Raw genomic sequence first — 13,638 nt, 5'->3', positions numbered from 1 at the left:
TAAGTAATTTGATGAATAGGAATGGCTTGCTGAAATGAGCCCTTGGAAGTTGTGGATTGCAACTTTCTTTTTATAAGCCATGTTTTCCCCTGTCTGCCTGTATGAAAGTGCAAGGAGGAGATACGTATAATACATGCTTTAAGGAAGATAAAAGGTCTTAAGTCTCCAACAACATGACTGGAGAATTATTATTAAATCCCTCTTTTTAACGCTTTACATATGGTATGTCATATGCTTTCTGTACTGCAAACATTGTCACTGTTTGCTTTCCAATTAGGTTGAGGGGCATCCGGAATTTGAATATGGGCCAGAGATTTTTTTTTCTCCAATGCCTCTCTTTCTTGGTCTCTCTAGCAGAAAGAAAACAGTGAAAATAGTAAAACAAACAAGAAGAAATGCTCTGCCGGGGTGGAGTTCTTCCTTTTTCCATCACAGACATTTTTTAGAAAAACACACTGAAAATGTTTGACATCCATTTGTGGGAATCTCTATAATTAGAGTTAATAAAAGGACTTGTCAAGTCCACCTACCTTTCAAAACAGAGATTCTTTTATTTTCCCCTCTTGATAACTTTAACTTGTTCTTCTGATTGGCATCTGCAGAGAAGTTATGATTAACATGTGATATGCATACTGTATATATAATGTGTGTGTGTGTTTCTATAGGTATATGCATGTTCTCACCCATCTCCTCTGAGGATTCCTTTAATTAAACAACTCCAAGTATCAAGGACAGCTAAAGCATTAACATAAAAATATCTATGTGAAATGAGTTAGTGCTGTCAGTGCAATTCTCAGTGGACATGTGTCTACCTCAACATAAGCCATCCTCCACAACTGGCACTAATTAGCACCCCTGCTGACAATCTCAGCTGAGAGGCCATGGGCTACAGAGACTCTCAGCATTAAATGTGATCCCTGGGGGACTGCTTGAGGTACAAAGGTAGACAGTGTTGGGGAAGCTCGCACTGCTACAGTTTGTGCTTTGTGGATAGCTATAAACTTCTCTCTAAATTCAGAGTGAATCAGAAAGTTTCCGTTCTTCGTTTTTTTCCTCTTAATAGTCTTCATTTCTATGGTTGTCTGACTCTGGAGGAAGACCTTGAGATAGGGTTTTCTTGTGAGCCGTCCTTCCCAGGTGTGCATGCCCCCGAGGCTTATATAGATTTGTGCTGGTAAGAAAAAAAAATACAAACTGAAATTTCAATAAGAAATGGAAAAAAATTGATACTTTTCTTCTGCCAATATTTTCCATTTTTCAACCAGCTATAAGGTAAATACTTGAGGATGTGACTACAAAGCTCTGGTGTTAGATATGTAGCTTCCTTTTGATAGCTACTATTCCCCATGTTGAGCAGAAACAGGCAAACTGGTATGAATAAGAACTGACCAGAACCTTCATCCAAAGACCAAACCAAGCAAAACTCAGAAATGTTTTTGAAAAATTTTCTTATTTCTCTGAACATCCTGGTTTCTGATGATACAGAGAATGGTCTCCTTGTGATATTTTAGTTCTGCTGATTTTTGTATTCCTCACTCATCTAAAACACGGGGAATGCTGGAAGTCTTCTGAGAAAGTCATGATCCAAGAATCCACAGTTTCATCCAAAGTCTTTCTCCATATTTTTTTTTGGAGGGTGCAGGGTGGGGTATTTGCATAGGCATCTATCAAGTGAATTATCAAGCCTTTAGAAGGACATCCATCACTAATGCCTACATGATGATATATCATCCGCCATACACTCTCAGGTCATGGTTTCAGCTAATCGTGAATTACTGTTAAATCATAAACAACAATTGTACCAGCCAGATCCTCAGCTGGTGCACATCAAATTAGTTACTTTGAAATAAATGGAACTACAATGATTTACACCAGCTGAGGATCTGACCCCAAACTAGTACCAAATTGAGGGCCAGATTCTTAGCTGATGTAGCTCCACTAATTTCAAACTCAGTTCATTTCAATGGAGCTATGTCAATTTACACCAGCTGAGATTCTGGCCCCAGTCTGTGAGACAAAATCCACAATAGAGAGGAGGGGGAGGGCTGCAAGGGGAGGGAAAGGGGAAAAGGCTCAGTTGCCCAAAAAACCAGAGCAGTTCAATAACAAACTGGATGGGGGATGGGGGACTTATTTTAGTCTTTTGTGGGCCAAGAATGTTAATTTCACTTTACTGGAAACTGATGGGTGTGATTTGCCATTATTTTCCATTTCCTGATGACCTGAAATAAAATATGACAGCAGTCCATATTCCACCAGCTTTGCCTAAGCTCTAGGTGTTTATACTGCCTTCTGTAAACACACCTTGCTTTTCCAACTGCAGAGAGAGAGAGAGGAGAATAATTGTGTGTCTATTACAGAGAGAGAAAACCTGTGTATTCAGTGAATCATGGTCTTGGAATGGAACATTATTGTCAGCTCAGCCTTCCCAAACCAGACAGAGGTTTAACAATGGGCACAAGTTTCGCCACAGAATCATCCAGCTGTAATAGAACCAAGGCGGTGGTCACTCAGTCTGTTAGGTCATAACCCACATCGAAATATTATATATTCCACCATATGTAATAACATTGATATTGCACCTTCCAGCCCAAACCATGCACAAAGGAGTTGATTCACCCACCACTGAAATGCAGCCAATAGCCGAGGTAGAAGGGTGCGTGGGTGGCAACCACCTTAGCCAAGCGGCACACGTCGGATACTGCACAACAGTGGGAGGTGAGGTTCCTTTTGGCCACGGACACCAAAGCAAATCCAATGGCTTACCAAAAGTGGCATGGACTCTTTAATGGCTGTACTGAAGAAACAGGACCTCTGCTTTTAATGTGCTGTCCAAAAGGTCTTTCACTACACAGTGAGCTGTATGGAATTCAATTTCTCTACCACAGGAGGATGAAGGGCTGACTCTGCTCTGCCAGGATGTTAAGCTGTGGTTCCAGAGAATCTACAGGAGGAATTTTGAACCTCATGTTTAGACCACAAAGACCTGCCCTCTGATATCTGTATGAAATACAGAGTCAGCAGAGCTCATCACACTTATTTTTAAAACACATATCGTAACACTGCCAAACCATGTATGGAAAGGATCTGTACAAAGGAGCTATGTATTACCAAATAATTCTAACAATTAATAGCACTGTTCCATGATAAAACATGTCTCCTCCAAAGTTCTGAGCCCTTTGAAAGCACTAGACAGCAGCAATTTCATGGTATAGCGTATGGAAGCCATTTGGTATCAACAGACATTCACAAGCCTTAGAGTGAAAAAGGGAAATGAGATGTGTTTCCTTATTGTATTGAAACCAATGGGAAAATGGATCAAGAAGAGGTCTCTCTCCTGTGAATTCAAATACTTTTGGTTAGCTTCTCCTCAGAAAGTATGATGGCATGTTTAGGACCTTATTCAGCAAATCAGTTAAGCATGTGCTTAAGACACACCTATCAGTGTGATAGAAATGTTCTGCATACAAAATTTCTGCATGCTATGAACCAATACGGTCAAGCACAGGAGGTTTGTAGGTCCTCCCACCTTCTGACATAAGTTAACTGAACCAATCTGTCACTATATGGGATATTTTTCAAATTCAATGAGGATTATAGACCTGATTCAAAGCCCATTGAAGTCAAAGGGGACTCTTTCCATTAATTTCCACTAGTTTTGCATCAGACCCAGAGACCCAAAGAGATCCATAAATTGACAGCTCCAACCAGATCCCATGTACAAGTTTAAAGTAGCTCCCAAGAGCTTTATATTCAGGGCCAGACTTCAGAAACATTTGATGGGCACTAGAGAAACATCGTAAAGTCATTATGAACTCACAGAAGTTCTCCTCTTTCTGCTTGCAGATAACTCGGGGGGAGGGAGGGAATGGGAATATGAAAAATAAAATGGATTCTGATTTAAATATTTCAGCACGTAGGATCTTAGCAGGATTCTCCAATTACATTCTCTTCAGCACCAGCCATTTTATCTTCATGTCAACACATCAGGGTGCCGTACCAGACTTTCAAATTAAAGACCATTTTCATAACCTCAGCTGTGCCTCAAAAATAGGCTATTCCTTATTTAATGAGGGGGGAAAAAAGGCAAAGCAACGTAGACACAAATTAATCTTTTTTTTTCATATATGTATGAGTGTGTGGGAAGGGTACATACCTCTTGCTCTAACACTGCTTGTTCTGAACAGTAAATTGGAATTCTTGCCACTTCCGAAGTCAGGGATTCCTCCAGACTTTTCTGAAACTTGACGAGCAATTGCCTTGGTACCCTGAGCACAGGTTTGCAACCCCAATGTGTGATAAATTAGACCTTTCACTCTGAGTTTTTCCTGGCATGGGTACTAGAACAACCCTCTGAATAGCTACTACTGCTGAATTTTAAAATCTCCCTGGCTCACTGCTCAGCCAAAACTTAAAGCTACAGTCCACTAGAATTTGGCAACGTGCAGTCTTCTGTAACCTTATCTTTTTGTAATAATCATGTTTATTAGTATTATACAGTGCATTATAGGGTCCCTCTTCAAAGCCAAGGAACTATCTCTGTTACAGCAGGACATATAGCTCAAGTAATTGTCACAGGTTTTTCAAGCAACTGTTAGCCAAACTCCAGCAGCGTGGCCCAGGGAATGGTGTACTGGACTGGGACTCAGAAGATATGGGTAATATTCCTGGGTCTGCCACTGACCTGCTATATGACCTTGGGCAAGTTTCTCTGCCTCCGTTTCCCCTCCTAGCCTTTGTCTATTTAAATTGGATGTGTGTTGGCGCAGAGACTGCCTCGTACTATCTTGGGGGGAGGGATAGTTCAGTGGTTGGAGCATTGGCCGGCTAAACCCAGGGTTGTGAGTTCAATCCTTGAGGGGGCCATTTAGGGATCTGGGGCAAAAATTGGGGATTGGCCCTGCTTTGAGCAGGGGGTTGGACTAGATGACCTCCTGAGGTCCCTTCCAACCCTGAGATTCTATGATTCTATACTATGTATTAGTACAGCTTTCAGGATTCATTTGGGTCCTCTAGGTGCTAACATAATTAAAACAATAAATAATAATTGTCAGTCATTTCCTTTTAATTAAGAGGCATTTTATTAAAGGATCTCAAAGGGGAACTCATCTGCTTTTCTTCAACAAAAAGAAAAAAGGGTCAAAATGCCAAAGATTAAGATCTGTTTGAGATCTGAAATCAGTAACAGACCGTAGAGCAGTTTCCAACGTCATTGACTTAAAATGAGATGAAGGATGAATTTGGTCTTATGTATACACTGAAGATTTACAAAAAAAAAAGTTTTTAAACTAAGAATGTAAAACAGAGTTTTCCCCTTGATTTTCCAGTGATGCACTGAGCTCCAGCTTCTGGGTTTCCACTAGAGCAACTAATAAAACTGCAACTATCTGAAGTTGCCTGCAATGATTTCAGAATGAATGGCCATGTGATCAGCTGCTCCTGGAGGACCATAAGACTTAGACTTTGCATCTTGGTAGCGTAAGGAGTTGAGTCCTGCAATAGTCTGTGGTTTCACTTGACACAAGCCTGTGCAAATGTTTTCATCAGGGCACAGTCGGTTTCTGATTCACATGAGAAGAGTGTCACTGTGAAAGTTGAATTCAGTTGAACCCAGTATCTCAATTTTCACCTGTTTTCTAATCCAAATCAGAAGCAGCCACAAATATTGTATGATTTCGATTCCTATTTACAAAATGGATCACTTTACCCACAACATCCCAGACCTTGGAGAACATTTTGTCAGACATTGTCTGACTTTTGCTTAAAAAGCAAAGTTATGGCACTGGGCAGGTTCAGTACAGTTCCCTTCTAAAATTAAGGTTATTTGACTGTTCTCCTTCATGTACTGGAGATAAAACTTCTTCTGTATCTTTGATTACTATCTAATCTGTATTTGGGCATCTGTCTATATGCCTGCCTGCATTAGACAAGGGAATTAAAAACATGAATTTACTGCATTTAACTATTTAAATGGCTACCATGATATTTGCAATAATTCTTCAATTTATATGTAGGGAAGAGCATAAATCGTGGTAAAAATTGCAACTGCAAGATTTTAAGGGCAGCCATCTTATCTGTCTATGTATGGTATCTGGGCCCTACTCCAACAAAGCACTTAACCATACGCTTAAATTCAAGCGCCCAGTCTATTGGCTTCAGTGGGAGTACTCAAGTGCTTCAAGTTAAGCATGTGGTTTCTGGACCTCATAGAGTGCCTGATATCTAGGTGCAAAACTCTAAAAACAAAATGTCTACTTAATCGGTCTGTGTGTTTCTAACATGTCCGGCACTGTGTTATCCAGGTGCCACGTAGAAAATCAAAAGTATAATCACATCTGTCCACTAAAGACTTGTCTTTTATAACACTCTCTCCCCCAAAGCAGGACCATATTCAACAATATTTAAATTAAAAATAAATATTTTTATTTAGCGGAGCCACAGTTGCCTAGTGGGTAAATCACAGGACTAGACCTCCAAAGACCTGGGTTCTAGTCCTAGCTCCATGATCAGCCTGCTGAGTGACCTTAGGCAAGTCACTTCCCTTCCTTATGCCTCAGTTTCCCCATCTGTAAAATGAAGATAATGATCCTGACCTCCTTTGTAAAGTGCTTTGAGATCTACTGATGAAAAGTGCTATAGAAGAGGTAGATATTCATTATTATTAATTGTTATTGTTATTATTTTATTTTAAAAATCAAACTCCCAGTCAACTGTCTTGCATCCAAGCATTACAGGTCTTTCTTATTATTAATTAGTTGTTATTATTACTTATTTATTATTATTATTTTATTTTACTAGCATCCAGATGCCCCCATCACACATACACGTAACAAAAAGATCATCCCTGAAGAGCTTACAATCTGCTATCTGTTGACCGTGTTCCAGTTCTTGTTTCTACCAAGTGGTGTTGGATACTATTATAATCATGGGCCTCTCCTGAGCGGACACTGTCCGTGGCATCACATTTTGTTTTAATCTGCAGTCATGATAGCTTACTCTTATTCTGGCACTTTGGGAAGGATTCATGCACTATTACCATGTTTTCTTTTCACAGAGCTGCCCATGTTTTTTTTCTAAAGGAGACATTTCATGTAGAGAGATCTTGTTGGATTTCTTGAAGAAGGGAAACTGAAGGACTGAGAATGAGATATATATATCCACAGATAGATAGATAGATAGTGTTTGTATGTGTGACATACACACACACACACACACACTCATTCAGATCTGCCCTATTAATAAGGTACATATACACACCTACAGCTGGGCTTGCAAACTTCTAGCTCTAGAGAGTTTATTGTAAAACTCAGAAATAAGGATAATCATTAATAATGGAATTTTCAAAGGGATTTGGGTGCCCAAATCTCATTGGCATTCAGAGGGAGTTGGACATGCCTAAGTTCCTTAGGCTCCTTGGAAAATCACAGCCTAAGATTTGAAGAACTCTCACTCACTCAAAGGTTTCACACACGTTTTCATAACTGCTCTCTGCTGCAAGTAGCAAGTCTCGCCAGGCTCCATACTCACTGAGGTTTCAGCAGCAGTAGCCTCTGTAAATGCGGGAATAAATATGCAAGAAAGTGAATACAGCCAAAGAAATAAGTATTAATCAGTTTACTGTTCTCCCAGTGAAATTTTAAGCATGGGGAAGGGGAACATCAAATATGTAAAATCATGACCAGGATCATTCTTAAAACTCTCAAAGATTGTGGCGGGGAGGGGTTGTCTTCCTCTCAGTGTCTGATTAGAACTTTTCTTACACACCTGTTTGGAGAGAGAAGTCCATTCCTTTCCCCTGTGCCTTTTTGGGTAATAAAACACGCTGTGACTCTTTTTTTTAAAATAAATGTCCAGGTGGTCATTCCTTCTGTTGTACCATCCTATCGAAAAACCTTCACCTGCCATTCTTTTGCCACTATGGAGACACCTCTAGAGAAGATCATGCAATGTTTTTTCTCTCAGAGATCATTTTTATGTCATACAGGGAGCTCTGAAGCAGAAAGAAATTGTTCAGAACATCAGGTGGAGAGCCCAATTTTAAAACATGGGCACCTAAAGAGGGTATCTACATCCTACATGCTCAAATTGGCACTTAGGCAATTAAATACCATGTGCAAAGTGTGCCTGTTATTATTTACATTACAGTAGCATTTCCAGACCCTACTTGAGACCAGGCCATCTTTGAGACAGGCCCTGTACATAACAGGGAATTGAGAGAGTAAGCAACTTGACCAAGATCAAGCACAAAGTCAGTAGCAGAACTAAGAACTGAACATCAATCTCCTGAGACCCGATCCAGCTCCTTAACCACTAAACTATCCTTTCTCCATGGAGGATATGCAACATGTAGGAACTGGAGGACTGTAATAATATTTCCTTGTTAAGATAATAGGAAGTTGTTTCAGAGTAGCAGCTGTGTTAGTCTGTATTCGCAAAAAGAAAAGGAGTACTTGTGGCATCCGATGAAGTGAGCTGTAGCTCATGAAAGCTTATGCTCAAATAAATTTCTTAGTCTCTAAGGTGCCACAAGTACTCCTTTTCTTTTAGGAAGTTGTTTGTTTATCAATTACATAGCACTGAAGTGTTGATGCAAATATTAGGCCATCAGTTTGAGAGAATTATGTCTGTTATATTCTGGTTGCTATTCAGCTTGTACAGCAAAATCTCAGTCAATATTCTTTACTTATACCATACCTGAAACTTCAATGGCCTATCTATTTAAATTATCTAGGTTAATCTATCTCGCACCTTCAGTGGTAGTTCCATATCTCAGTAGTAGCTGGGTGTGAATGGGAATTCTGTACACTAAATGAGTGCAGGATAGTCAACAGAGCAGTGATCTACAGGGCTACTGAAAGATCGGCAACGTGGAGTAGAGAGGAGACATTTCTTTTAGGTGAAGAAATGATTGTGTTGTGCTGGGATAAAGGACTCTGGCATGGATTGGTTTAAAACCCTTGCTCAAAACAGCTGATCACACCCACACTTTATTAACAGCAAATGAATTTTCAGGTGGTTTCCAGAGGAAAACAGATTAACCTTATTGGCCACAGGCAGCTGATGCCCTGAAGTTTGGGATATATAAGCCTTCAGGAAGTGAGACAACAGAGGTTAGCAATCTGGAGGGAGAGGGAGTTACTTTCTCTTGATTTTAGCCTTTGTGATAGCTGAAGCAAGCCTTTTATCTGTTTCTTTGGGGGAGCGCTGGCTAAAAGCAAGCAATCTTTATGTCTGAATTTTAATGGGGCAGAGTAGAGATATGTTTTGCAAATATCTCTGTTGAAAAGCACACTGAACAATTGCTTCAGATCTACCCTGGGATACAGGGCTCCAGGCTTGTAACTTCCCTTTTGTGTGTACCTTCTCTCTGCTTCCATATGATTCCCTGGAGATAAATAAAGCTTGCACCTTTTCAAGAAATACATTTGACATTTTAAAAGAATATTTCCCCTCTGAAGTCTCCACTCTTGATATAAGTTTAGATTTCAGATCTGGATTTGTTGTTGTTGAACAATGAACCACAGAGAATTAGTATCTTCCTCTTATTAACTCTTGCAATGTTATCAAATTTTGCTTATTTCTATAATGGCAGAAGATGAAGTGTCTGTAGTTTAGTTTATCTGCCTGGGAGGAATTATGTAACCCATAAGCACTATGAAAAGGAGGACTTGTGGCACCTTAGAGACTAACAAATTTATTTGAGCATAAATCATGCATCCGATGAAGTGAGCTGTAGCTCACGGAAGCTTATGCTCAAATAAATTGTTTAGTCTCTAAGGTGCCACAAGTCCTCCTTTTCTTTTTTTACGGATCCAGACTAACACGGCTGCTACTCTGAAACCTGTCATAAGCACTAGGGAGAGTCATTGCCTTGAAAGTACTTTGCATCAAGCTGTAACTATCTTTCTAGCAACGGAAGACAAGGAAGAGAACCAAATAAGTTAGTTTATTTTCTTCTTCATAGAAACCAATACATCATCACTTCAGTGATATTATTTATAAGGGTTTTTTTTTCCTTATTTTTTAAGCACAGAAAAAAATTCTTGCCATGTTTTAGGAACAAAATGGGTATTTTACACACATACCAATGCCTCTCTGGAAAGCACTTAAATTTACAAGCTGTTCGTAAATTTACTGACAGTTGGCAACACTGCATCCAACATAGAGGAACTCTTTTGGAAAACAGATCTGTTGCAAATAATATATATTGCTGCTTAATCTGAGCCTGTTTTAACTCGAAGTAGTTTTAACAAACATGTTCGCTAATACATTTTTTAAAACATTAGTTAACGAGGAAGGATGTTTCAGTATCTAAAAAGATGGGTTTTTTTAAAAAAAAATTAATAAAGAAATATAAACATTGAAAAGACGAGAATTCATAATGTTGCCACATTGGAGAAAAGAGGAAATACCTTTTGGAGAAAGATCCTTTCTTATTAATGCCTTTTCTGGAGGTTTGAACAGTTGAGATGTACTCTAGGTATTATGTATTTTATGCCATATTTCTATGCAACTCTTTGATACATAACTGGGGAGTTTTCCCATTGACTTGTCTGGGAGTGGGCGTAAGCTCATATGGGGAGAAATACAAATAGATCTATTCATTATTAAATAACTTGAGCTTTTATAAATTGTGGTTTTGAATTGACCGGGGTTGCATTTTAATAAGATAGCTGAAAGCGTTAGTCTACAATGTTGTAATATTTAAAATATAGTGACCCTGAAATACAAGCGCCCAAACTATTTGCGGATATCCCATATTTCTGTGACATGTGACAGACAATATATTGCATTGGTATTAGCTGGGAAGCTGATGCTAAACTGTAGCAGCACAAACCAGATGTGTACAATGTACATAACTAGTGACAAATCAGCACTTTTTAAAAATTCCCAAATGGTTATCTCGCAGCACAGGGAACTAACTGAAAATGGGATACAAAGCCTTTCTCCTCTTGATTCCTTTTTTCAAATTCAATCCAGGCTGACAGTGACTGACGATGTTGCTCTTTGTGGTTTGTCTGAAACATGAACGTATGACGTCAGCAGGAGGAGCAACAGGCTGCAGGATAAGGGCCCTCATTTGGCAGTGTTTTAAACTCTTGGGATTTCATCCTGAGTCTTGCAATATTTTGTGGAATTCTTCAACCCCCAGTTTCCAGAAGCACGTGAGCATGTAAGGTCTTCAGCTTTCATTTTTCAGTGCTTTTTTGAAAGATAGTTTCTAACCCTCATTGTTCCAGAGAAAAGCTTTAAAACATAACCACTAAGGGGATTTGCCCAGAAGCAAATATGAAGCACCTAGAGTTGGTTACAGTCTTGTGATTTTTGAATGTATGGTGTTGGTAACACGGATGTGGTGGCTTTTCACTTCAGCTCCCAGTGGACAGGTGACCAGATCACAGACTGCCCCAAAACTTCCAGCCTAGCTTTCTTAGCAGAGAGACAGGTCCTGAATGGACCACAGAGGCTAACCTACTGGTTTATCCCTATTAAAGGTTTATATGGTACATGGTTGAGGCCATGCACAAATGTTTTATTACAAAGGGGGACTGTAAATGTATTTTTCAACTGTTAAAATCAGTTTCTCTTCAAAACTCACTGTTGCTTATAACACTCTTTGCAGACTTGAAAAGGAAATGTTACCAGGCAATGTCTTTGCCCACATGCCCAAACCGGTACATTTATTGTTATATGGTTGCTCCTAACATACTGGCACTGATTGACTGCTTGCTTGCTTTGAGTAAAACATTATTTGGAGCCTTTGTTTTGAGCAAACGCCACAGCAAAATTATGTAGAGGCTGCAAACTATACAAGAAAAGGGGGGGAGAAGTCACTTTTAATTTCTAATAATAATGACAATGGTTACTTTTCACTTTCCTTCTAAAGCTCTCAGGTTGCCTTAGAAACAATAATAAGTTAGCCTCATAGTATTCCTGGTGGTTAGGTCTGTAAAACTGGGATAGTAGCTACATTTGGGGAAACTGAGGCACCGAATTGTTACTGTGGTACACAATCAAGTTCAGAGCCCCATTGTAGTAGGTGCTGCACAAACATACAAGAAGACCGAATTCGTGGCCTATAGAGATTAGACAGCTTAAATGATTTACCCAAAGTTATTCAGGGCTTGATCCAAAGTCAAAGGACATGTATCCATTGATTTCACCAGGCTCTGGAGCAATCCACCGGTGATTTGAAAATACAACTTAGTCTTGTAGTTCCTGGTCATTTGCTTTAACAAACAGACCTTACTCCTTTCATACAAGGGAGATGATAGAAGGCACCAGACATGTTGTGTGATGGACCAAGCATTAAAGCAGCTTGTTAAAGCAGTAAAAGTTAATACTTACTTCATTTGCATGGTCCAGATTGTCCAGCTCTACTTCTGTTCTCTGATCCCAAGATCATGGCTGAATCTGGCTGCATTTCCCTTTTGTTATCCTGGAAAAAAGAAGCAGTGTCCTCCCATAAGCCTGGAGGGAGGAAGAAAGACCTGAAGTAAGCAGAATGCAGCCCCACTGGGCTAATTCGAAGGCCTTGCGTGGAAAGGGCTGGGAAACATTATATTGCTTTTGTCTGGCCCTAATGAAAATAAATGAGGGCTTCAATTTAAAGTCGTTACTAAAAATTTGTTCTTTCCTCTGCACTAATTCTGAAACCCACTTGCAGTTAATTAGACCGATTCCAGCACGCTCTCGCTGGGCTGCGCTAGTGTAAACAACGGCCATCTGAGTTTCATTACAATAAAGAAATAAAATAAACAGTGGTCCAGAAACCAGTAGTTTGGGCACAGCTCATTACAGTACAGTGCAGTTAAAATTCTTTATGCAGTCTTGGGAATGGTAGGGGGAAAAGGTAAGGGGGGCTTGATCCTTGTTTCAGTAGGGAAAGTGTTTTTTAAAGCTAGGTAGGCTTTGCTCTGCTCATCTGTTCAACAGCTCTCCAGCGTTCAAAGGATCTTCTCTCCTAGTATTTAATTAGAATTGGTTGACATTTTTTAAAATGTTGATAACTATTATCAACATTTTGAATTTGGATGATTAAAATGGAGACCAATGCTTTATGAAATTCCCCCCTCCCATTTTTGACCAGCTACAGAGCTGGAATCAAATTTTCAAAATGTCAACAATTATTGTGGTCCAAATGTTAAATAAATAAAAATGGAAAATATATTTTGAATGTCACATTTTTTTCCATTTTTCAACCAGCTCTAATCTCAATATTTCTAAGCAGATTTCTAAGCAATCTAATTTTAATATTTCTGCTTCAGGGACTGGGCTGATAGGAAGATCAGGGATATGTATAGAGACTGGGAGTGGCAGGCACCATAGAAAGAAAAAATACAGTAAAAACCTAAAAGTTCAGGTACATACAAGACCAGGCTGCAAATCATTTCACCACCTGAAGTCCTGTTTGGAACCATTTGCCCATTCCTATTTCTAATTCTCTTATTTTAGAGGCGTGGGATAAGTCATTTAAAAGCTCTGAGCAATCTTAAATGGCCTAAGCGTGAACAAATTCATCAATGAAGCTGAAGAGCCAATGAGTAAAGTGCATTTAGAAATGGCAGAACCCGGCTCTGAAAACTACCAGCCAGACAAAACTAAATGTAAATACTAAAACACATGTCCCAGCCTTGA

At 39.4% G+C, this 13,638-nt stretch overlaps 1 protein-coding gene across 26 annotated transcripts in view; it reads right to left on the bottom strand.

The window, feature by feature from the left end:
- The window catches only part of LOC125621727 (uncharacterized), a 357,495-nt gene that overhangs the window by 34,849 nt on the left and 309,008 nt on the right, over positions 1 to 13,638 (bottom strand). For 16 of the 26 annotated variants that reach the window (XR_012664862.1, XR_012664863.1, XR_012664851.1 and 13 more), the window contains 4 exons: positions 12,349 to 12,439; positions 7,455 to 7,550; positions 2,767 to 2,944; positions 531 to 1,171 (listed from right to left, as the gene is read on the bottom strand). The gene's annotated coding sequence lies outside the window, so the exon portion shown is untranslated. Of the gene's footprint in view, positions 1 to 530; positions 1,172 to 2,766; positions 2,945 to 4,156; positions 4,314 to 7,454; positions 7,551 to 12,348; positions 12,472 to 13,638 lie in introns of those variants that run through there. The other 10 variants (XR_012664840.1, XR_012664857.1, XR_007352563.2 and 7 more) reach the window with 6 other exon arrangements.

Source organism: Caretta caretta, chromosome 14 (assembly GCF_965140235.1).
Source record: "Caretta caretta isolate rCarCar2 chromosome 14, rCarCar1.hap1, whole genome shotgun sequence".
Taxonomy (NCBI): domain Eukaryota; kingdom Metazoa; phylum Chordata; order Testudines; family Cheloniidae; genus Caretta; species Caretta caretta.
The sequence above is the reverse complement of the archived record's forward strand: the minus strand, read 5'-3'. Positions and strand labels throughout refer to the sequence as shown.